Below are 24425 nucleotides of genomic sequence, written 5' to 3' on the forward strand. Positions count from 1 at the left end.
ATTTGGTTTGAAACAAACACATTTCGAATGTAAATTTGAATTAAGTCTCTCATTTCAATTATTATTAATTAATGTGATTAATTATTATTAATTATTTTTAAATTTTTTTATTAAAAAAAATAATAATTTTTAATTATTTTAATTTTTTTATTTTATTCATTTTTTTTTCTCTCTGTATTTCCCTTTTTCTCTCCCTCTTTGATACTCTATTACGACTGTATCCTTACTATCTTAGATGCTACTTGACATCCTTTTACACGCTTATTTAAATTGAATTTAACAAATTTAATTTAATTTAAATTAAGTCTGTCTGTCCATTCTGCCTTGTTTACTTCTGTCTTTTCTTGTGGTTGGATTGGTCTGATAATTAACATCATTATCAAATTTCCCCTTTATTTATCATTATTTGGTAAAGCTTTTGCCTGTTATTTCTACGCACACAATTACTCAATTTGGTTTAAACAAGAAAGCCTTAATTCACTTTAAGACTTTCACTTGCTAAATCCTGTTCTGTATTTGTATGTAGAATTCCCTAGTGTGCTGTGGTGATTCGACAGTCATCTCTGGTTGGTTCCCAGCAAGCTGGTTTATCCGACTGGCGTTACCGACGCTGGCCGTATGTGAATCTTGTACTCTTCTGTCTCTTGTCATTGGTGCGGCACGCAACGACATCAGTAATTTGGCACTCCAAAGGAAAGTCAACCCCGTCAGTCGACACACACGGCAAGTTTGGAATAATTACCTAAACCAGGGCCGGAAGAGGGGCCACTCTTATGAGGGTTCTAGGGAAAATCCAATCTTGTTGTGCCGTCTGACAGTTGACACCTTGGTGTTGCCGGTTGTGTTTAAAGTCAAGTTGTTTGAGAGGGCGCACCGTGATAGTGGCAGGGGGCCCGGGGACACTGCAGTCAAGTGTTTGGAACCATTGGAAAGATTGACCACACGCTGGTCCCCAGCAGAGTGACACCGATTCACCCCAGACAAACTAAAAGAAGGTAAAATCCATCCACCAGTATAGGCCACATAATAGTAGACATTCCCCCGGTCATTTAAGCATTTGACCCATTTCTTTTCTGTTCTTTCTCTCCCCTAAGCCACACCATCTTCCTGGGGTTTATACCTCGATAGCGCCCCACCCTGTTGGTCCTATCATAAACCCTAAAAGTGGTGGTAGACTTAGGCCCTTTTTTCTCCTGCCTATCTATTCCTAACAGTAATTGTGTTCTATTTTATTCTGCTGTTCTGTTCTGTCGTGGTGTGTACTTCCAGTTCACATTAAGACAGAGCCTACAAGAGCCATCAAGGAAAATCTGAATAAAGAGACAAACAGGCAGCCCGCATCCTCAGATAACCCTTGTGGGCTGCCACCTTGTCAAATTCTTTATTTAGACCTGCACTGACCCGCGAAATTCGGCCCACTTAACTGTCTCACTGTCTACCCCAGTTAGTCAAAATTACGGCTTATAATAGCCACCTCATTGTAACTCGCTAACCCTACGCTTACTTGCATTGGCCTCTTTGTGCGTGCTGTTCTTTTCTCTCGCCTACAGTAAGCCAGTATGTCCCATTCGTCCAGTCCCGCAGCCCACTGGGATCACCTCAAGGCCTGTTTGAGTGCAATGACGGACACCGTCCTACCCAAGGACGCCAGGGACCTACAGCCCCTAGGTCGAGAGCAACTGGACGCCGAATTGGACAGCCTGATGGCCCACGATCCAACACAGAGCTACGACCACAAAGAATGGACCAAGATCTTCGGAAGTCTTGCCCACAATCTCATCGCCCAGGCACGGATAAATGAGCAAAGCAACCTCGACCTGGAGCAGGAGGCATGGCAGCTAAAACTCCAAGCTGAGGAGGCCCGTAGGAACCAAGCCAAAACTCAGAATCATCTAGATCAGCTACGCCTCGAGACCAAGGAACAGCAAGAGGAAGTAGAGAGACTTCAAAATGCCCTGGAAAATCTTCTCCTGGATACAGACCAAAGAGAACAGACGGAGAGAACAGCCAGAGAGGAACTCGACGAAAAGCTGCAACAAGGCGAGTCTCTCCTTGCCAGAGCAGAGACTGCACTAAAAGACAGAGATGCTAAAGCCAGGGCCTGTGAAAAGCACCTGAACATGGCCCGAGCTGAAATCCATGAACTTATTCAGCACAGAGACCATCTCCAATATGAACTTGACACTGTTCACAGAGAACTGAAACATTCTTATAGACTGCAGAGTGAACAGAAAAGGGAAACGCACACCACAGAGTTTCCCCTGACCAGTAAGACCAAGCTTTTCAGCCAAGAGCTCAGAGCTGAAAAGGGGGGTGAAAGCCCACTGTTCAACATGTCACCAACCAGCCTCCAAGAACCCCCGTCAGCAACAAAAGGGTGGGAGCCCGCACACCAAAGCCTGGTCACTAACCACGGCATGGCTCCCAAAGAACTTGACAAGCTGGCCAGAAACATCCCTACTTTCACCCCAAATCCTGCAGGAGGCCACGACATGCACGCCTACCTGCAAGACATAGACTTTCACTTGCACACTGTTCCCCACGTGACCATGCGGGACAGATTGTACCTGCTCAGAATTACGTCTAGCCATGACGTATGCAGCTTCCTAGACCGTCAACCAGAGACTGTCAAAACAAACTACCAACAGCTGTGGCAGGCTTTCATCAAAGAATTCTCTGTTCCAGAAACTGATCAAGGACTCATCGCCGCCATGAACCTCAAGCAGGCTCGGCGGGAAATGCCACAGGCCTACTATGGACGAATCCGACGAGCCTACTTCAGAGCACGAAATGAACCGGGCATGGAAGAAGATGTCAACTTCAGAACCTTGGTTCTCCGAAATCTGCATCCCATAGTGAGACATCACTTAGGGGTCCTGGCCTGTCCTCACACCATGACTACCCAACAACTGCGAGACTTGGCCCATAAAGCTTTCATCAAGCAGAAAATTGCTTCTGAAAAGACTGTAAAAATTCCATCCATTTGCCCTGTCACTGATCAGCGCTCTGAGCAAACACTAGAGGGCGCCCAACAGTACCACAGTAACAGAACTTTTAACAACAAGCCAAGACCGTTGCTTGTTTTCACTTTACGGCCGAAATTCAGACTGAGAAACAACAGCTAAAAGAGCAACTCACCACACAAAGTGCATCCCTGCAGACCATCGGCAAGACCTTGAGAGGGACTGTGGTAATTCTCAACACTCACAGCGTTCTGCTGAACCAGACATTGAACTCCATGAAACAGCTGTTTACTGTCTTCCAGAACGACTTTGCTCAAATGCAGCTGGTCACAGCCCTGATGACAGACATGCTGCAGGAAGTGAGCTCCTCCATTGACAGCCCAGCCATGGGTAGAATTCCACCGTACCCAATACCCTTAAGCCTTGTACAAACCGCGGTGGCTTCCGCCATCACAACGACAACTGACCTGTTACAACTACACCTTGCCTACTCTCTGGGTAGCGCCATCCCACTCTACATCGACCCCGAGCAGAGGGAAGTAGGTTTTCTCCTGAACCTACCCATCATAGAGTCAAGCCAAATCTACCGGCTCAAGGACATTGTCAACATCGGGTTTTGGAAAAGTAACACACACATCAAGATCCACACCCCAGACGTGGTGGCCTACCACGACAGCGACCTACGGCTGTACCTGGCCCCAAAACTGCACATGTGCACGTTGACCAAAGACATTCACTACTTCTGCCCCAGTAAACCCTTCCTCAGAGACAACACTGACGGAATCTGTGGGCTGCAACACCTGGGCAGCGATACTCACTGCCCCGCTGATGCCAAGCCTCGCACTCAAGTCACCGAGACCCAAGCCGAGATCGTAGGCGACAGGTGGCTCGTTAACACTACTGTGCGCACAGCTACACTCACCTACAACCAGCATGACACCGCCACCCGTCTCACCTTGCCCAACCAGAGCATGTGGATTCAAGTCCCGAAAGGTGCCATCCTCCACCTCGATGACCTGGCACTATACCATCTCCCAGGCAAAGAGTACGAAAGAGAACTGGAAATCCCATCTTTTTTCCAGAATCAAAACCTCACCCTAGATCCAGAACTTGAACTATGGATCGAAAGGGGGGGCTCCCAGTTAATTGACATTGCTCCTATCAACACAGCCCTCCAAGCCTTGTCTCGAATGCCCATCTTGACCACCTCACCTGTTGTCCGAGCCTGGACACTGCGCTGTGTATCTCTATGGGAATCAGCCACCTCCTGACACTAGGCCTGGCCTTCCTCCTGTACAGGAGGCTCAACGAGATGCAAACATCCACAGCCAAGCTCACGAAAGCCATGTCTGTAGGTTTCCGACGGAACCCCCGGAAAGAGGGGACCATGACAGAGACCACTTTGAACCTCATCGAATTGAACCCTCCGTCCGAATAACCACCTGCTACAAAACCCTCATGATTTACCTGCCATCCGCCATTGTGACGATTGTCGCCCGATGATGTCTCCAACAGGGACATCACCTGGCGAAAAGGGGGACTGTAGCGTCTGGAGGAATCAGTGAAGGATAATCATTAACTTAGCCGGTCCCGAACAATAAAGAACCCACTGTTAAAACTCCCCTAATTACTGCAATAGCGCCGACTAGTCTCCACAGCACAATGCGCTATTGACAAAGAGACAAGGAACTATTGACAGGAAATCCTCGTGACTGCTAAGCCCCCCCTTTCCCATATGACTCGCCTCACACCGCATGCTTTACCATGTGAGATCTTGAACGTAAAAATGTGTGTGTGTGTGTGTTTTTCAGTTTTAAACTTAGAAATGTATGTCTAATGAAATATGTTTTAATCCCTGTGTGTTTATTTGTCTGATGATAGATCAAAACTAGTTTTTAAATTAGTTTAGTAGTGTAGTAAAACCTGTTATAGTTAATAAGGTGATCTTATATTTAATAGCCTAACAGTGTATATCCACGTCTAAGTGTACCAAGTACATCTTTCTTGGTATCAAATTAAACCTTACGATTTGTCCTAGCCGAAAATAAATATAAGATCACCTTAGAATGGTATTTCGGCTATGTTTACCATCTTTTGAGTCATTCAGCCCAAATCTCTTACCGTCATAAACCCGGTCATAAACATGCAAATGAGCCTTGACGGGACAAAGGAATCATTCTCCTGCCCAAAGAAAGGAGAATTTTACGACCTCCAAAGGAATGTTAGAGAGGGCTGACGCTCACTCAGTCCTTACTGAGGAGAAATGAACCCTTTTTAATCCCATATATCCTATATATATTCTATCCATGGGATAAATGTATTGACATGTATCTAATGTGCCATCTCACGATTTCCCTTAAATGTTGTTTGGTCTATGTTATTCTTGCAAACTCTAATGGGTTAATGTTTCAGACTTTGCATACTATGGTTAACCGAAATCATATGTGTGTCATGTTTGGTCTCTATAACTTGGTATTTTGAAGATTGAAATGACTGTGTACATGATATGTCGATAACAACAACATATTAGTATTACAAGAATATTTTCTAGTTTCTTCATCAGCTACCACCCCTCCAGGGTGCACATGCAATGAGCAACCTGAGAACAAAGGGCAATAAACCAATTTCCCGCCTGGAACTTCCACCCTTCTTATTGGTCGAGCCAATGAGAGGTGGGACATGTTTTCTAAGGTTATAAATTGCTCCTCTCTCTCTTGGTTCTCTCTCTTCCTTTTTAACTCTTACTTCAACCCTCTTCTGCTGAACACTTCAACTCTTATCTTCTCGTCTTCTTGGCTGCTCCCAACTTCCCCACTTCACTTCTGGACCTCCCTTGGACTTCTCCCGGATCTCTTCAAGCCATCTTACATCTCTCACTTCTTCTCCCGATCCTCTGCAACATCCGGAACCCTCGTCAACTATTCAACAGTCACCCTCAAAGACGCTTCGAACTTCTCGGAACAACCCTTCAACTCTCTCTTCAATCTTGCTCAGCTGCACACAAAAGTCCCTTGCGCAAGTATTATTTCATCTGAAATCCAAACACGTTAAAGTGTGTAATTCCATTTGCTGGCTCTTAAGGGTTAACTGTTGTAATAAGTTGCTATCCTTAATAATCTCTTTATTTTCCTTATTGCTTCTACTCTGTTTATTTTATGTTTATTTTATGTTACATGTTAAGTGTCTGTTTGTCAAGTGTAGTGATATATTCTAGTTCCTTGTATTAAACCCAATTATATGCTTGATTGTCTGTGCTTGTTGATCATAAAACAAAGCCTCTTTAATGTGCGATTTTAAGCTACGAGCTGATATTATCAAAGTAAGTTAACGTGCTTTGATGAGTACGCTTATAACTAAGAATAAACCTTCAAGGGAATTGATCAGGAATATTTAGCAAAGCTGTTCGCTGGACGAACTGACTGGTTGCGGTAGCCTACGGGTCAATTCCATTTGGGGTTTAATTAAATTAATATAGCCTGTCTGCATATAATGTATATTCCTAATAAATTATAATTTGTTGGGTTTAATTATCTATATATATTTGAAGCAGACTCCTGGACTATATATGCCCTTTTTGGGGTGTTTTTACATGTATTGGTATCCGAGGCAAATCGTATGATTAATCATTGATTACGATCATTGAAATTAATTATACATTTCCCCAAACCTGATCTAGATACCCTACAGGAGTCGTCCACAATACCTTTTTCTGCATACCTGTGTCATAGCTTCCATGTGGTTTGCTAAAAGAAGGCATACTCAGCTGCACAATTATATGCTTAACACATAATAATAATCCAGTGGCCAAAGAAAACTCTACTTAAAAAATGACCTCAGGACGCTTTCTTTCGGATGTGTCCACCAAATTTTGGAAGCACTGCACTTTGTTTGTACTTTCCTACTCTGTATGTTGCAGTCAAGAAAGAGCAAAAAAAAAAAACCCTCTACTGCTTTCTGTAGGAGGCAAGATAAATGAGCAGGCTGTCCTTTGCCACAGAGAAAGCTAAATGAAAGAAAATCAATCAAACAACCAATTTCCAAGGATAAATAAATAAATCCCAGTTGAGCCAGGGGGAGTGTATGAGTTAAAACAAACAAGGAAAAGCAAAATCTTACAGCACCTGGTATTCCCAGGAAGGCTCCCATCCAAGTACTAATCAGGCCCAGCCCTGTTTGGCTTCCGAGATCAGAAGAGTTCGGGCCTGTACAGGGTGGTATGGCTGTAAGCTAGAGCTGCGGCTACCAGCAGGCCATTTAAAGCAAGCGCACTGCACGCATCCTTATGCTGCTCTCCCATCATTAAAATATGTCTTGTACTGCAGCTCTAAAAAAGAGACAACAGGCCCTTTCCTCACAGACATTGTCTATTTTTAATTATTTCTCTTTTTGAAAAGGTAAGTGCCTCCTCTCTATTCATTAAATTTCACAGGAGTCGTCCACAATACCTTTTTCTGCATACCTGTGTCATAGCTTCCATGTGGTTTGCTAAAAGAGGACATACTCAGCTGCACAATTATATGCTTAACACATAATAATAATCCAGTGGCCAAAGAAAACTCTTCTCTACTTAAAAAATGACCTCAGGACGCTTTCTTTCGGATGTGTCCACTGCACTTTTTTTGTACTTTCCCACTCTGTATGTTGCAGTCAAGAAAGAGCAAAAAAAAATCCTCTACTGCTTTCTGTAGGAGGCAAGCTAAATGAGCAGGCTGTCCTTTGCCATAGAGAAAGCTAAATGAAAGAAAATCAATCAAACAACCAATTTCCAAGGATAAATAAATAAATCCCAGTTGAGCCAGGGGGGAGTGTATAAGTTAAAAGAAACAAGGAAAAGCAAAATCTTACAGCACCTGGTATTCCCAGGAAGTCTCCCATCCAAGTACTAACCAGGCCCAGCCCTGTTTGGCTTCCGAAATCAGAAGAGTTCAGGCCTGGACAGGGTGGGATGGCCGTAAGCAAGTGCTGCGGCTACCAGCAGGCCATTTAAAGCAAGTGCACTGCACGCATCCTTATGCTGCTCTCCCATCATTAAAATATGTCTTGTACTGCAGCTCTAAAAAAGAGACAACAGGCCCTTTCCTCTCAGACATTGTCTATTTTTATTTATTTCTCTTTTTGTAAAGGTAAGTGCCTCCACTCTATTCATTCAATTTCACAGGAGTCGTCCACAATACCTTTTTCTGCATACCTGTGTCATAGCTTCCATGTGGTTTGCTAAAAGAGGGCATACTCAGCTGCACAATTATATGCTTAACACATAATAATAATCCAGTGCCCAAAGAAAACTCTTCTCTACTTAAAAAATGACCTCAGGACGCTTTCTTTCGGATGTGTCCAAATTTTGGAAGCACTGCACTTTGTTTGTACTTTCCTACTCTGTATGTTGCAGTCAAGAAAGAGCAAAAAAAAAAAACCCTCTACTGCTTTCTGTAGGAGGCAAGATAAATGAGCAGGCTGTCCTTTGCCACAGAGAAAGCTAAATGAAAGAAAATCAATCAAACAACCAATTTCCAAGGATAAATAAATAAATCCCAGTTGAGCCAGGGGGGAGTGTATGAGTTAAAACAAACAAGGAAAAGCAAAATCTTACAGCACCTGGTATTCCCAGGAATTCTCCCATCCAAGTACTAACCAGACCAAGCCCTGTTTGGCTTCTGAGATCAGACGAGTTCGGGCCTGTACAGGGTGGTATGGCCGTAAGAGAGTGCTGCGGCTACCAGCAGGCCATTTAAAGCAAGCGCACTGCACACATCCTTATGCTGCTCTCCCATCATTAAAATATGTCTTGTACTGCAGCTCTAAAAAAGAGACAACAGGCCCTTTCCTCTCAGACATTGTCTATTTTTATTTATTTCTCTTTTTGAAAAGGTAAATGCCTCCTCTCTATTCATTCAATTTCACAGGAGTCGTCCACAATACCTTTTTCTGCATACCTGTGTCATAGCTTCCATGTGGTTTGCTAAAAGAGGGCATAATAATAATCCAGTGGCCAAAGAAAACTCTTCTATACTTAAAAAATGACCTCAGGACGCTTTCTTTCGGATGTGTCCTCCAAATTTTGGAAGCACTGCACTTTGTTTGTACTTTCCTACTCTGTATGTTGCAGTCAAGAAAGAGCAAAAAAAAAACAAAACCCTCTACTGCTTTCTGTAGGAGGCAAGATAAATGAGCAGGCTGTCCTTTGCCACAGAGAAAGCTAAATGAAAGAAAATCAATCAAACAACCAATTTCCAAGGATAAATAAATAAATCCCAGTTGAGCCAGGGGGGAGTGTATGAGTTAAAACAAACAAGGAAAAGCAAAATCTTACAGCACCTGGTATTCCCAGGAAGTCTCCCATCCAAGTACTAACCAGGCCCAGCCCTGTTTGGCTTCTGAGATCAGACGAGTTCGGGCCTGCACAGGGTGGTATGGCCGTAAGCGAGTGCTGCGGCTACCAGCAGGCCATTTAAAGCAAGCGCATTGCACGCATCCTTATGCTGCTCTCCCATCATTAAAATATGTCTTGTACTGCAGCTCTAAAAAAGAGACAACAGGCCCTTTCCTCTCAGACATTGTCTATTTTTATTTATTTCTCTTTTTGAAAAGGTAAGTGCCTCCTCTCTATTCATTCAATTTCACAGGAGTCGTCCACTGTTGTATTACAAATTTATAAAATGTTAAACACAATCATATATATAAACTGGGAAAGTAGAGTAGATTGCATTTAGCATTTAAGGTATAAATGATAAATATATCAGCTGTTAGAAAGAGTATTCCAGCAAGAGATTTCCTTCCAGTTCTGTTCTCTCTATTGTAAATTAAATTAGTCAGACTACTGACAATCTCATCCTCTGTCTTTTAATGGCTATTGGAGCCCCAGCCCCAGTTGTCTAAATAGTTAGGCTGATTGGATTAGCATCTCTGTATCTGTATAGTTATGCTGATTGGATTAGGACTGGTAACAATCTAGAGTCTAGGGTGGGTTTCCTATGCCTGTATACATCATTTGCATGCTTTAAATTTATCACCTGGGTGCTTTGTGTCTATCTCTATGCACTGCCCTCTAAATGCATGTATAAATTACAATGTAAAGTTCCCTTAGTCAGATGTTGGTCCCTGCAGCTGCTGACAGCACAATTTCTCAATAAAGAATCCTGCTTGAAGATACAACCGAGTCTCCTGGTCTTACCTTCTGAGTTTCCCACTCTCTAGAAGGATAAAAAGTTTACAACAGTTTTGGTGCCGTGACCCGGATAGAGCTACTCACCTGAATGCAGATTGAAACTTCAAGCTCAACAAAGATCTGACTGCATTCCAGCCTGACTCTTTCTTACAACCAAAGTTTGGTGAGTGCTACTCTATCCAAAAGAACCTTTAAGACCAGTACAAATCCTCTGCTGCCGTCAGAGAAGGGTTAACAGACAGCTGTAGGTTTGGTTAACTAAGTTATCCTCTAAAATTGTCTTTTTAGAGAAGATTAGCATTACGTGTTAATATTGGTTACCCTCTGTTGTTTTCAGGCAGGGAAGATTAGCATAAAAGGCTAATATTTTGTTTATCCTCTGTATCTGCAGAGAAGAATATTTGTTACCCTCTGTTTTTAGACAGAGAAGATTAGCATAAAGTGCTAGTAATTAGTGTTATCCTTTGCTTGGGTCAAAGAAGGTTAACAATAGTTGAACTGTGTTAACAAGTGTACCCTCTGTTGATCAGAGACGTTTTAGTGTTTGTTTGTGTGATAACAGAACAAAGAAAATCCACATAATGTTTAAGAAAAGTGCTAGACTAATCCCCACAACTGAAAAAGGTGGTCTTGTGACTCCTTTGTGGTCAGATAGTGAATTCAAAACACTGTTAGGAGAATAACTGAACCTAATTGTCACTGAGAATGTTAGACAAGAACTAACTAAGAAATATGAGATTCATCCAGACAAGACTTGGTCAGTAGATGAGTGTAAAAAGGTACTAGGAGCAAGAATTCGCAAGAACAATGTGAAAGGCATTATCTGCTGCCACAGAGAATTTTGTTTAGCACTTGCTACACAACAGTCTAAGCATAACTCAGAGCTAGAGAAAGAGAACAAAGAGCTCCGTGCTAGAGTATCCTCTTTAACCAAGAAATTGAACCACAACAAAAAGAAAAAACTGTTGTAGAAGAAGTTAATCAGCCGGATAACATTTTCCCTGACTTACAAAATTTCTTTGAAACAGATGTAGCTCTCCAATCCGTAACTGCTGTGCCTGTAAATTCAGTCAATGTGTGTGGTGCTAGGAGACGATCTCATGGAATTGAGGGAACTGAAAGTGTTTCTACCAAATCTTCTGTTGTCCAAATACAAACAGTCACAAAAGCGCTTGGACCTAAAGATATAGAGAGACTATCCCAGAGCTTACCCTCAGCACGCACACAGTTTTCTGAATTTAGAAGAGCATTGAGCAACAAAATGCGTCTATATGACATGTCGTTAACAGAAGTCACACAGTTAATGTCACAAATTTTGACTGAATCTGAATTCAACAGTTTTGAATCTGCAGTGACTTCTGAACTACAGGATGCCAGTAGAAGCGATATAAGAGAAGGTGTTTTGAAAATTCTAAAGAATATCATGGGACCCAAAATAGACTGGTCAAGAATCACTAGCAGTGTACAAAAGAAAAAGAAACTGTGAGTGAATACACTGAAAGGTTTTGTCAGTCAGCTGTAACTTACAGTGGAATTTCTACATTCAGAAACAACATATTCTTAGAGCTGATGAATATGTCAAGAAGTGCCTTGTTTGCAGGAAAGGACGTTTGCATGCCACATGCACCCTCAGTAGGAGCAGGAATCCCATGGGTGGCACACCCTGTCTCCAAATGTGACACGTGTACCTTCTTTGATCATCATACCAGTGGATTATACAACAAGGATACATGTTACAATGTAACAATTCCTCCACCCTCTCCATGTTGCATTCCTGGATTACCATCTTGCAACCTAACTTCAGCTCCTCCCATTATGACAGATCTACTTTTGCCAATGACTTTTCCTTGGTGTATGGAAAATTATGCTCCAGCCTCGACTCCCTTGGGTGAAATTCCTCGTGAACTTTGCAGCTTTGTGGTCGAAGTGAGAACAAAATCCCATGTAGACATTACTCCATCAGCAGGAAAAGAGGACAAAGACTTAGAAGAGTGTCTCCACAGGACACCATCCCTTCCAAAACTGTTGGCAATAAATCAGTGGTGTATGATTCCTCCACCGACTGGCATTTTTTGGTTATGTGGAACTTCTGTCTACAATATTCTACCCATTCGATTCAATGGCAGGTGCACCCTGGTTTATGTTTTACCGGCTATCAGAGAAAATACACACTCCACCCCAAGCTCTACACATTTACAAAATTCACCACCTTCCACAAACACTGAAGATGGCTGCATTCCAGGACTCACTTGTGCACAAACATGGTGGTCGAGAACTCTTGGAGCAATAATCCCGTTTTATGGTGTCATGCAGGCCCTTGATCAAGTCAGAAGCTTATCAAATTCTGTACAGAAATTGGCCAATGATACGGCTTTGGCCCTTAGTAACATCAAGGACACTCTCGTTTCACACAAGATAATGATCTTACAGAACAGAGTGGCCTTGGATTACATTCTAGCAATGCAAGGGGGAGCCTGCACCATTATCGGCCCCGAGTGCTGCACCGGTTTAATGGATCCAATAGAGAACTTGAACAAAATCCAACAAGACATTCTTGATCTTGCAGCAAATTTACATCAGATGACTTAAAATAATTCTTCATGGTTTGGAAACTTGCTAGGTAAACCCTGGCTGTGGATAAAGGAAATAGCAATTCTGCTGTTCTTTTTCCTACTGGTGTACTATTTATGCGTCCACAGTATCAAGTGTTTCATTCAACAAATGACTCAAGCACCTCACGAGAAAATAACAGTTCCAACCAGAAAAGATTATTACCCATAAGAAATTCACGGACCCTAATTGCATGTTTGTTCTGTGTCAGCATGCAATCACAGAAAAAAAACAACACACAGCAAGTGCTATGTGCCTGTAACGATCACAAGTTACAAGAATGAATTTTTAAGTGTCTACATTTTTATTTTGTGAGAGTTATTAGAACTCTCAAAGGGGGAATTGTTGTATTACAAATTTATAAAATGTTACACACTATCATATATATAAACTGGGAAATTAGAGTAGACTGCATTTAGCATTTAAGGTATAAATGATAAATATATCAGCTGTTAGAAAGAGTATTCCAGCAAGAGATTTCCTTCCAGTTCTGTTCTCTCTATTGTAAATTAAATTAGTCAGACTACTGACAATCTCATCCTCTGTCTTTTAATGGCTATTGGAGCCCCAGCCCCAGTTGTCTAAATAGTTAGGCTGATTGGATTAGCATCTCTGTATCTGAATAGTTATGCGATTGGATTAGGACTGGTAACAATCTAGAGTCTAGGGTGGGTTTCCTATGCCTGTATACATCATTTGCATGCTTTAAAGTTATCACCTGGGTGCTTTGTGTCTATCTCTAAGCACTGCCCTCTAAATGCATGTATAAATTACAATGTAAAGTTCCCTTAGTTAGATGTTGGTCCCTGCAGCTGCTGACAGCACAAATTTCTCAAAAATGAATCCTGCTTGAAGATACAACCGAGTCTCCTGGTCTTACCTTCTGAGTTTCCCACTCTCTAAAAGGATAAAAAGTTTACAACACCTGTGTCATAGCTTCCATGTGGTTTGCTAAAAGAGGGCATACTCAGCTGCACAATTATATGCTTAACACTTAATAATAATCCAGTGAACAAAGAAAATTCTTCTCTACTTAAAAAATGACCTCAGGACGCTTTCTTTCGGATGTGTCCACCAAATTTTGGAAGCACTGCACTTTGTTTGTACTTTCCTACTCTGTATGTTGCAGTCAAGAAAGAGCAAAAAAAAACAAACCCTCTACTGCTTTCTGTAGGAGGCAAGATAAATGAGCAGGCTGTCCTTTGCCACAGAGAAAGCTAAATGAAAGAAAATCAATCAAACAACCAATTTCCAAGGATAAATAAATAAATCCCAGTTGAGCCAGGGGGGAGTGTATGAGATAAAACAAACAAGGAAAAGCAAAATCTTACAGCACCTGGTATTACCAGGAAGTTTCCCATCCTAGTACTAACCAGGCCCAGCCCTGTTTGGCTTCCGAGATCAGACGAGTTCGGGCCTGCACAGGGTGGTATGGCCGTAAGCGAGTGCTGCGGCTACCAGCAGGCCATTTAAAGCAAGCGCATTGCACGCATCCTTATGCTGCTCTCCCATCATTAAAATATGTCTTGTACTGCAGCTCTAAAAAAGAGACAACAGGCCCTTTCCTCTCAGACATTGTCTATTTTTATTTATTTCTCTTTTTGAAAAGGTAAGTGCCTCCTCTCTATTCATTCAATTTCTCAGGAGTCGTCCACTGTTGTATTACAAATTTATAAAATGTTAAACACAATCATATATATAAACTGGGAAAGTAGAGTAGATTGCATTTAGCATTTAAGGTATAAATGATAAATATATCAGCTGTTAGAAAGAGTATTCCAGCAAGAGATTTCCTTCCAGTTCTGTTCTCTCTATTGTAAATTAAATTAGTCAGACTACTGACAATCTCATCCTCTGTCTTTTAATGGCTATTGGAGCCCCAGCCCCAGTTGTCTAAATAGTTAGGCTGATTGGATTAGCATCTCTGTATCTGTATAGTTATGCTGATTGGATTAGGACTGGTAACAATCTAGAGTCTAGGGTGGGTTTCCTATGCCTGTATACATCATTTGCATGCTTTAAATTTATCACCTGGGTGCTTTGTGTCTATCTCTATGCACTGCCCTCTAAATGCATGTATAAATTACAATGTAAAGTTCCCTTAGTCAGATGTTGGTCCCTGCAGCTGCTGACAGCACGAATTTCTCAATAAAGAATCCTGCTTGAAGATACAACCGAGTCTCCTGGTCTTACCTTCTGAGTTTCCCACTCTCTAGAAGGATAAAAAGTTTACAACAGTTTTGGTGCCGTGACCCGGATAGAGCTACTCACCTGAATGCAGATTGAAACTTCAAGCTCAACAAAGATCTGACTGCATTCCAGCCTGACTCTTTCTTACAACCAAAGTTTGGTGAGTGCTACTCTATCCAAAAGAACCTTTAAGACCAGTACAAATCCTCTGCTGCCGTCAGAGAAGGGTTAACAGACAGCTGTAGGTTTGGTTAACTAAGTTATCCTCTAAAATTGTCTTTTTAGAGAAGATTAGCATTACGTGTTAATATTGGTTACCCTCTGTTGTTTTCAGGCAGGGAAGATTAGCATAAAAGGCTAATATTTTGTTTATCCTCTGTATCTGCAGAGAAGAATATTTGTTACCCTCTGTTTTTAGACAGAGAAGATTAGCATAAAGTGCTAGTAATTAGTGTTATCCTTTGCTTGGGTCAAAGAAGGTTAACAATAGTTGAACTGTGTTAACAAGTGTACCCTCTGTTGATCAGAGACGTTTTAGTGTTTGTTTGTGTGATAACAGAACAAAGAAAATCCACAAAATGTTTAAGAAAAGTGCTAGACTAATCCCCACAACTGAAAAAGGTGGTCTTGCGACTCCTTTGTGGTCAGATAGTGAATTCAAAACACTGTTAGGAGAACAACTGAACCTAATTGTCACTGAGAATGTTAGACAAGAACTAACTAAGAAATATGAGATTCATCCAGACAAGACTTGGTCAGTAGATGAGTGTAAAAGGTACTAGGAGCAAGTATTACGCAAGAACAATGTGAAAGGCATTATCTGCTGCCACAGAGAATTTTGTTTAGCACTTGCTACACAACAGTCTAAGCATAACTCAGAGCTAGAGAAAGAGAACAAAGAGCTCCGTGCTAGAGTATCCTCTTTAACCAAGAAATTGAACCACAACAAAGCTGCAGAAAAAACTGTTGTAGAAGAAGTTAATCAGCCGGATAACATTTTCCCTGACTTACAAAATTTCTTTGAAACAGATGTAGCTCTCCAATCCGTAACTGCTGTGCCTGTAAATTCAGTCAATGTGTGTGGTGCTAGGAGACGATCTCATGGAATTGAGGGAACTGAAAGTGTTTCTACCAAATCTTCTGTTGTCCAAATACAAACAGTCACAAAAGCGCTTGGACCTAAAGATATAGAGAGACTATCCCAGAGCTTACCCTCAGCACGCACACAGTTTTCTGAATTTAGAAGAGCATTGAGCAACAAAATGCGTCTATATGACATGTCGTTAACAGAAGTCACACAGTTAATGTCACAAATTTTGACTGAATCTGAATTCAACAGTTTTGAATCTGCAGTGACTTCTGAACTACAGCATGCCAGTAGAAGCGATATAAGAGAAGGTGTTTTGAAAATTCTAAAGATATCATGGGACCCAAAATAGACTGGTCAAGAATCACTAGCTGTGTACAAAAGAAAAAGAAACTGTGAGTGAATACACTGAAAGGTTTTGTCAGTCAGCTGTAACTTACAGTGGAATTGTTGATAATTCTGAAAGTGTGTTAGATGACAAGGGACCCCTAGTCCGCATTTGGTCAGATGGCCTTTTTGCTGAGTACAGAAGAGCCTTGCCATTCCTAGATCTCACTTGGTCTAACAGAACTCTTAGAAGTAACCTAGACAGGTTGGCTACATGGGAAAGAGATGCTGATGTTAAAGCCAAAGTGAGAGTAGCAGCAGCAGCTACATTTAGCACAGAAAAACAAAAAAACAGGTGGTCTAAAAAAGAAGGCAAATGCCACTATTGTGGAAAATTAGGACATTGGGAGAAAGAGTGTAGGAAGAAGTTACAAGATGCAAATAGAAATGCTATGCATAATTCTGCTCCTCCCCCGCCTGCTTACAACCCTGAAGCAGTTCAGCAAGTGTCCACTGAAACTTTAGGACAGCTCGTTCAGGCTCTTCTAAGAGCACAACAAGACCAGGAAAAAAACTAATTGTTGGGGCTGTGAGTAGCTACCTTTCCCCTGTAATCCATCATAATGACAAAATAATTTTTGTGAAAGGTAGCATACGAGAGAAAGAGATCGATTTTTTGCTTGATACAGGTGCAGAAATTACAGTAATTCCTACAAAATTGGCTAAAAGTTTAGACATCCCGTACAAGAAAACCAAACTTTCTTTAACTGGCGTAATAGGTGAAGATTCTGTTTTGTATGAAACCCCACCCATAGAGGTACAATTTGGCCCGAAAACTCTGACTACAAAACTGCTATGTGCTCCATTAAATACAGGTGCAATTTTAGGCATGGATCTCCTGAGACAAGTACATCTAACTTTAGACATGTCCTCAAAATCTGCTAGCATTAAAATTTGCTCAGCACAAGTTTCTACCAATAATGCAATCCCTCCAGAGTATGCTTTCTTACAGAATCATCCAATTTGGGCTAAAGACAAGGATGATTGTGGTTTGTTGACAGGTGTAGAACCAGTCAAATTGACAGGAACTCCACCTCCGGTCACCAAACAATATCCAATCAATAAGGAAGCTATACAGGGGATCAAACCTATTGTAGAAAAGTTGCTGACGCAAGGAGTGCTAGTTAAAACCAACAGTCCATGTAATTCACCCATATGGCCTATCAAGAAGTCCAATGCAACATGGAGACTTACAATAGACTACAGAGTAGCCAATAAACATATTGATAAAATCACCCCTCTAGTGGCAGATCCTTCTACAATTTGTAATGGCTTGCCATTGGAGTGTAAGATTTTTTCAGTAATTGATGTCTAATGGATTCTTTTCTGTACCGTTGCACTCTGACAGCCAGCCATGGTTAGCGTTTACAGTTGACTATGAACAATACCAGTGGACACGTTTCCCACAGGGATTTCAAAACTCCCCAACTATATACCATCAGGCTGTCAGACGTGATTTGTGTGACCCAGAAGGTCCGGTAAGACAGTCCACTATGATCCAATATGTCGATGATATTTTGATTGCCTCAACAGATCACAAGGTACATCAAACTGAATTGGCAGCATTGTTGGACTATTTGCATAAAAAAGGACACAAATGCAGTTTTCACAAAGCTCAAATTGCTAAAAAGCAAGTCTTATTTCTGGGTCAAACAATTGGTGCAGGAAATAGATCCATCACACAGGATTGAGCGGCTTCAGTCAAATCCATACCTCCGCCTACTACCATTAAAACACTCCGCTCATTTTTAGGAACAGCAGGTTACTGTAGACTGTGGATTGAAGAATATGCCTCGATTGCTCAGCCTCTCTATGACTTGTTAAAACGCCATGGTAAAGATTCAGATACTGTTTGTATGGAAGAACTTCACCTCAAAGCGTTCAATGATTTGAAGAGAGCACTAATTTAATTAATTAATTTAATTAATTTAATTTAACCAATTGTCACACATTATACATACATTTCTGCATATACATGGTGAAATTATTTATTTTTCACATATCCCAGCTAAGCTGGGGTCAGAGTGCAGGGTCAGCCATGATACGGCGCCCCTGGAGCAGATAGGTTCAAGGGCCTTGCTCAAGGGCCCAACAGTGGTGTCTTGGTGGTGTTGGGGCTTGAACCCACGACCCACGACCTTCTGATCAGTAACCCAGAGCCTTAACCGCTGAGCCACCACTGCCCCCACTATGTCAAGCACCAGCATTGGGAATTGCACAAACTGATAGACCCTTTGTTCTTTATGTCCATGAACATTTAAGCTTCATGACTGCATGTTTAATGCAAGATCATGGGGGCAGTTTACGCCCAATTCATTACTATTCTGGTAAACTTGACATAGTCGCTCAAGGTATGGGCCCATGCCTCAGAGCAGTACAGGCAGTTCATCTAGCGCTTCAGGCTTCATCAGGAATGGTGTTAGGACAGACTGTAAACGTAAGATGCCCTCACGCAGTGTCCGCACTAATGAATCAAGCAAAAGTCACTTCTGTCACTTCCTCTCGTTGGGGAAATTGGTTAGCAACTCTCACAGCCCCGAATATAGTTCTACAGCGTGCACCAGTCACGAACCCATCCTCATGTATGATGTCTGCAATGACTGAAGTTTTGTTAGAGGATGAAGGTGAAATGACACATGATTGTGTTACGCTTACATATACATCTACGAGTGAAGTAAAATAAACTCCCATAGAGAAATCAGAATTTGAGTTGTTTGTTGATGGGTCAGCTCAAGTAATTGAAGGTAACAGACGAGCAGGTTATGCAGTAACGTCCACCACTGAAGTGGTTGCTTCAGGTCATCTTCCAGATCATTTTTCAGCACAAGCTGCAGAACTAGTAGCCTTAACAAGAGCATGCACACTAGCTTCAGGATCAGTTGCAAATATCTACACAGATTCCAGGTATGCTTTTGGGGTCATTCATGATTTTGGTATCATTTGGCAAACCAGACAGTTTCTAACTTCTGCTGGATCCCCCATTAAGCATGCTGGATTAGTGAAAGATCTAATGTTTGCCATGAAACTTCCAAAGAAATTGGCAGTAATCAAAGTGAAAGCACATCTCACCAATAATTCATTGGAAGCTAAAGGTAATGCTCTTGCTGATGTAGCAGCTAAACAAGCTTGCTCCTATGCAACTGTACAAGTGTGTTCAGGTAGTATAGCACAGAAGACAATTCTGCCTCCTGAATCAATAATTGATCTGTACAAAGACGTTCCTCTGTATGAAGCATGGACATGGTTAGACAAAGGAGCCACAGTGGATTCATCTGGCTGCTGGACCAAAGGGGAAAGTATGTTGCTCCCGAATCACTGCTGCCATATTTGGCTCAACAAATACACAATTTGGGTCACAGTGGTCCAGCAACAATGAATCACAGGTTCTCTAATCAATGGTGGAATCCAAAATTCAGAAATGTAGCCACTGAAACAGCAAAGAGGTGTGTTACATGTCAGAAAAATAATGAGGTACCAGCAGCTACTACACCAGCAATACATACCCCAGCTCCACCAGGACCATTTCGTCACCTGCAAGTTGACTACATATCATTGCCTCCGTGTAAGGGAAAAACCGACGTTTTGGTAGTAATAGATAAGTTCTCTAGATGGGTAGAAGCTTATGCCACAGGGCATGCTACAGCTGCACATACTGCTAAATGTCTTGTCACTGATTTCATACCCAGATGGGGATTACCAGATTGCATTGACTCAGATCAAGGTACACACTTCACAGGAAAGATGTCAAGGAAGTGTCTAGAATTTTGAAGATTAAGTGGAATCTTCACTGCCCATACAGACCACAAGCATCAGGACAGGTTGAACGATGTAACAGAACAATTAAAACCAGGCTAAGCAAAATGCATCAGGAAGGAGTACCATGGGTAGAAGCGCTGCCAGCAGTACTGTGTAGTATGAGAGCGTCACCTAACAGATCAGTAGGACTGAGCCCTCATGAGATTATTACTGGACGCCCAATGCAAATGCCAGGTGTGATTGATCTTAGAAATGCTGATGTACACATTGCCTCAGATGCCCTGCTCAGCTACTGTGAAAACCTCAAAAGGCAGTACAGAGTGCCAAAGAGAGAGTTGAGTCGTGTTGGCAAACTCCACCAGAAGGTGGACACACAATCATCCCAGGTCAATGGGTCATGATAAAGACATTCAGAAATAAGCCATTAGAGCCTAAGTGGCACGGACCACATCAAGTGATGTTGATTACAGCAGCTGCAGTATTGTGTCAGGGAAAGAAAACCTGGACTCATGTGTCACACTGCAAAGTTGTGCCCCCACCTACAGGGATAGGATAGGACACAGACCAGTGAGGAGCCCAGGGAAGAACCGAATGCAATATGCATCGGGGGACAAACCCTGTGGTGAAGACTCCCTCATAGGCCTTCCCCATCCACTAGTCCATCCTTACCTCACTGTTCTTTAAGTGTCAAAGGAATTATGAAATAGGGAAAGAAGGAACAACATTAGCAGACTCAGAAGAGGACACAACCCGGGTGTTTGAACAAATACTGCTCTACTGTCTTTTGTTTTTTCTTTCTACCCTCTTTGAAGATACCACTTGATGGCTGTCCCGAGACCCATGGGCATCGACCTCCTCACCTGTGTATGAGGCCACAACTTCCAGAAAACAACTAGACCCACTGCCAAGCCCAGTATCACAAGAAGAACGAAAAAAAAAAAAATACACAACCCAGAGACTCACATACGGAATCTTCAGTCATCCATCAACATGATCAAGATTGTCACATTTCTAACCATCATGGACATCGCACAAAGTGTGGACTCCAGAAACAACATATTCTTAGAGCTGATGAATATGTCAAGAAGTGCCTTGTTTGCAGGAAAGGACGTTTGCATGCCACATGCACCCTCAGTAGGAGCAGGAATCCCATGGGTGGCACACCCTATCTCCAAATGTGACACGTGTACCTTCTTTGATCATCATACCAGTGGATTATACAACAAGGATACATGTCACAATGTAACAATTCCTCCACCCTCTCCATGTTGCATTCCTGGATTACCATCTTGCAACCTAACTTCAGCTCCTCCCATTATGACAGATCTACTTTTGCCAATGACTTTTCCTTGGTGTATGGAAAATTATGCTCCAGCCTCGACTCCCTTGGGTGAAATTCCTCGTGAACTTTGCAGCTTTGTGGTCGAAGTGAGAACAAAATCCCATGTAGACATTACTCCATCAGCAGGAAAAAAGGACAAAGACTTAGAAGAGTGTCTCCACAGGACACCATCCCTTCCAAAACTGTTGGCAATAAATCAGTGGTGTATGATTCCTCCACCGACTGGCATTTTTTGGTTATGTGGAACTTCTGTCTACAATATTCTACCCATTCGATTCAATGGCAGGTGCACCCTGGTTTATGTTTTACCGGCTATCAGAGAAAATACACACTCCACCCCAAGCTCTACACATTTACAAAATTCACCACCTTCCACAAACACTGAAGATGGCTGCATTCCAGGACTCACTTGTGCACAAACATGGTGGTCGAGAACTCTTGGAGCAATAATCCCGTCTTATGGTGTCATGCAGGCCCTTGATCAAGTCAGAAGCTTATCAAATTCTGTACAGAAATTGGCCAATGATACGGCTTTGGCCCTTGGTAACATCAAGGACACTCTCGTTTCACACAAGATAATGATCTTACAGAACAGAGTGGCCTTGGATTACATTCTAGCAATGCAAGGGGGAGCCTGCACCATTATCGGCCCCGAGTGCTGCACCGGTTTAATGGATCCAATAGAGAACTTGAACAAAATCCAACAAGACATTCTTGATCTTGCAGCAAATTTACATCAGATGACTGAAAATAATTCTTCATGGTTTGGAAACTTGCTAGGTAAACCCTGGCTGTGGATAAAGGAAATAGCAATTCTGCTGTTCTTTTTCCTACTGGTGTACTATTTATGCGTCCACAGTATCAAGTGTTTCATTCAACAAATGACTCAAGCACCTCACGAGAAAATAACAGTTCCAACCAGAAAAGATTATTACCCATAAGAAATTCACGGACCCTAATTGCATGTTTGTTCTGTGTCAGCATGCAATCACAGAAAAAAAACAACACACAGCAAGTGCTATTGCCTGTAACGATCACAAGTTACATGAATGAATTTTTAAGTGTCTAAATTTTTATTTTGTGAGAGTTATTAGAACTCTCAAAGGGGGAATTGTTGTATTACAAATTTATAAAATGTTAAACACAATCATATATAAACTGGGAAATTAGAGTAGACTGCATTTAGCATTTAAGGTATAAATGATAAATATATCAGCTGTTAGAAAGAGTATTCCAGCAAGAGATTTCCTTCCAGTTCTGTTCTCTCTATTGTAAATTAAATTAGTCAGACTACTGACAATCTCATCCTCTGTCTTTTAATGGCTATTGGAGCCCCAGCCCCAGTTGTCTAAATAGTTAGGCTGATTGGATTAGCATCTCTGTATCTGAATAGTTATGCGATTGGATTAGGACTGGTAACAATCTAGAGTCTAGGGTGGGTTTCCTATGCCTGTATACATCATTTGCATGCTTTAAAGTTATCACCTGGGTGCTTTGTGTCTATCTCTAAGCACTGCCCTCTAAATGCATGTATAAATTACAATGTAAAGTTCCCTTAGTTAGATGTTGGTCCCTGCAGCTGCTGACAGCACAAATTTCTCAAAAAGAATCCTGCTTGAAGATACAACCGAGTCTCCTGGTCTTACCTTCTGAGTTTCCCACTCTCTAAAAGGATAAAAAGTTTACAACACCTGTGTCATAGCTTCCATGTGGTTTGCTAAAAGAGGGCATACTCAGCTGCACAATTATATGCTTAACACATAATAATAATCCAGTGAACAAAGAAAATTCTTCTCTACTTAAAAAATGACCTCAGGACGCTTTCTTTCGGATGTGTCCACCAAATTTTGGAAGCACTGCACTTTGTTTGTACTTTCCTACTCTGTATGTTGCAGTCAAGAAAGAGCAAAAAAAAAAAACCCTCTACTGCTTTCTGTAGGAGGCAAGATAAATGAGCAGGCTGTCCTTTGCCACAGAGAAAGCTAAATGAAAGAAAATCAATCAAACAACCAATTTCCAAGGATAAATAAATAAATCCCAGTTGAGCCAGGGGGGAGTGTATGAGATAAAACAAACAAGGAAAAGCAAAATCTTACAGCACCTGGTATTCCCAGGAAGTTTCCCATGCTAGTACTAACCAGGCCCAGCCCTGTTTGGCTTCCGAGATCAGACGAGTTCGGGCCTGCACAGGGTGGTATGGCCGTAAGAGCGTGCTGCGGCTACCAGCAGGCCATTTAAAGCAAGTGCACTGCACGCATCCTTATGCTGCTCTCCCATCATTAAAATATGTCTTGTACTGCAGCTCTAAAAAAGAGAAAACAGGCCCTTTCCTCTCAGACATTGTCTATTTTTATTTATTTCTCTTTTTGAAAAGGTAAGTGCCTCCTCTCTATTCATTCAATTTCACAGGAGTCGTCCACAATACCTTTTTCTGCATACCAGTGTCATAGCTTCCATGTGGTTTGCTAAAAGAGGGCATACTCAGCTGCACACCTGTGTCATACTGTGGGGAGTATGATCATCATTAAACCTGCAGACAAGGGCAGTGCGATAGTCATATGGGACCGAGAACAATATTTATGGGAGGGATATAGACAATTGAATGACCCAACATATTACCAGAAATTGGATAGACCCATTTTTTTAGACACTGTACCTATGGTCAAAAATATAGCCCAAACCCTATATCAGAAAAAACACATCAACGCAAAACAAAAGTCCTACCTATTAGGTAACGCGGAACCTAGAAGCAGGAGGTTCTACATGCTCCCCAAAATACACAAAGACCCAACCAAATGGAGCAAACCTCATGAAATTCCCCCAGGAAGGCCTATAGTATCCGATTGCGGCAGTGAAACGTACTATACGGCAGAATTTTTAGATTTTTACTTAAATCCTCTTTCGATGGGCCACCCCAGCTATATA

At 41.9% G+C, this 24425-nt stretch overlaps 6 pseudogenes; all 6 read right to left on the reverse strand.

Annotated features, from left to right (window-relative positions):
• Nucleotides 1–7072: 7072 nt before the first annotated feature.
• Nucleotides 7073–7191, reverse strand: LOC127629372 (uncharacterized; annotated as a pseudogene).
• A 610-nt stretch (nt 7192–7801) lies between these two features.
• Nucleotides 7802–7920, reverse strand: LOC127629407 (uncharacterized; annotated as a pseudogene).
• A 626-nt stretch (nt 7921–8546) lies between these two features.
• Nucleotides 8547–8665, reverse strand: LOC127629337 (uncharacterized; annotated as a pseudogene).
• A 601-nt stretch (nt 8666–9266) lies between these two features.
• Nucleotides 9267–9385, reverse strand: LOC127629374 (uncharacterized; annotated as a pseudogene).
• Nucleotides 9386–14062: 4677 nt separating this feature from the next.
• Nucleotides 14063–14181, reverse strand: LOC127629388 (uncharacterized; annotated as a pseudogene).
• Nucleotides 14182–23589: 9408 nt separating this feature from the next.
• LOC127629356 (uncharacterized) lies at nt 23590–23708 on the reverse strand (annotated as a pseudogene).
• Nucleotides 23709–24425: the final 717 nt, after the last annotated feature.

Source organism: Xyrauchen texanus, chromosome 35 (assembly GCF_025860055.1).
Source record: "Xyrauchen texanus isolate HMW12.3.18 chromosome 35, RBS_HiC_50CHRs, whole genome shotgun sequence".
NCBI classification, from domain to species: Eukaryota; Metazoa; Chordata; class Actinopteri; order Cypriniformes; family Catostomidae; genus Xyrauchen; species Xyrauchen texanus.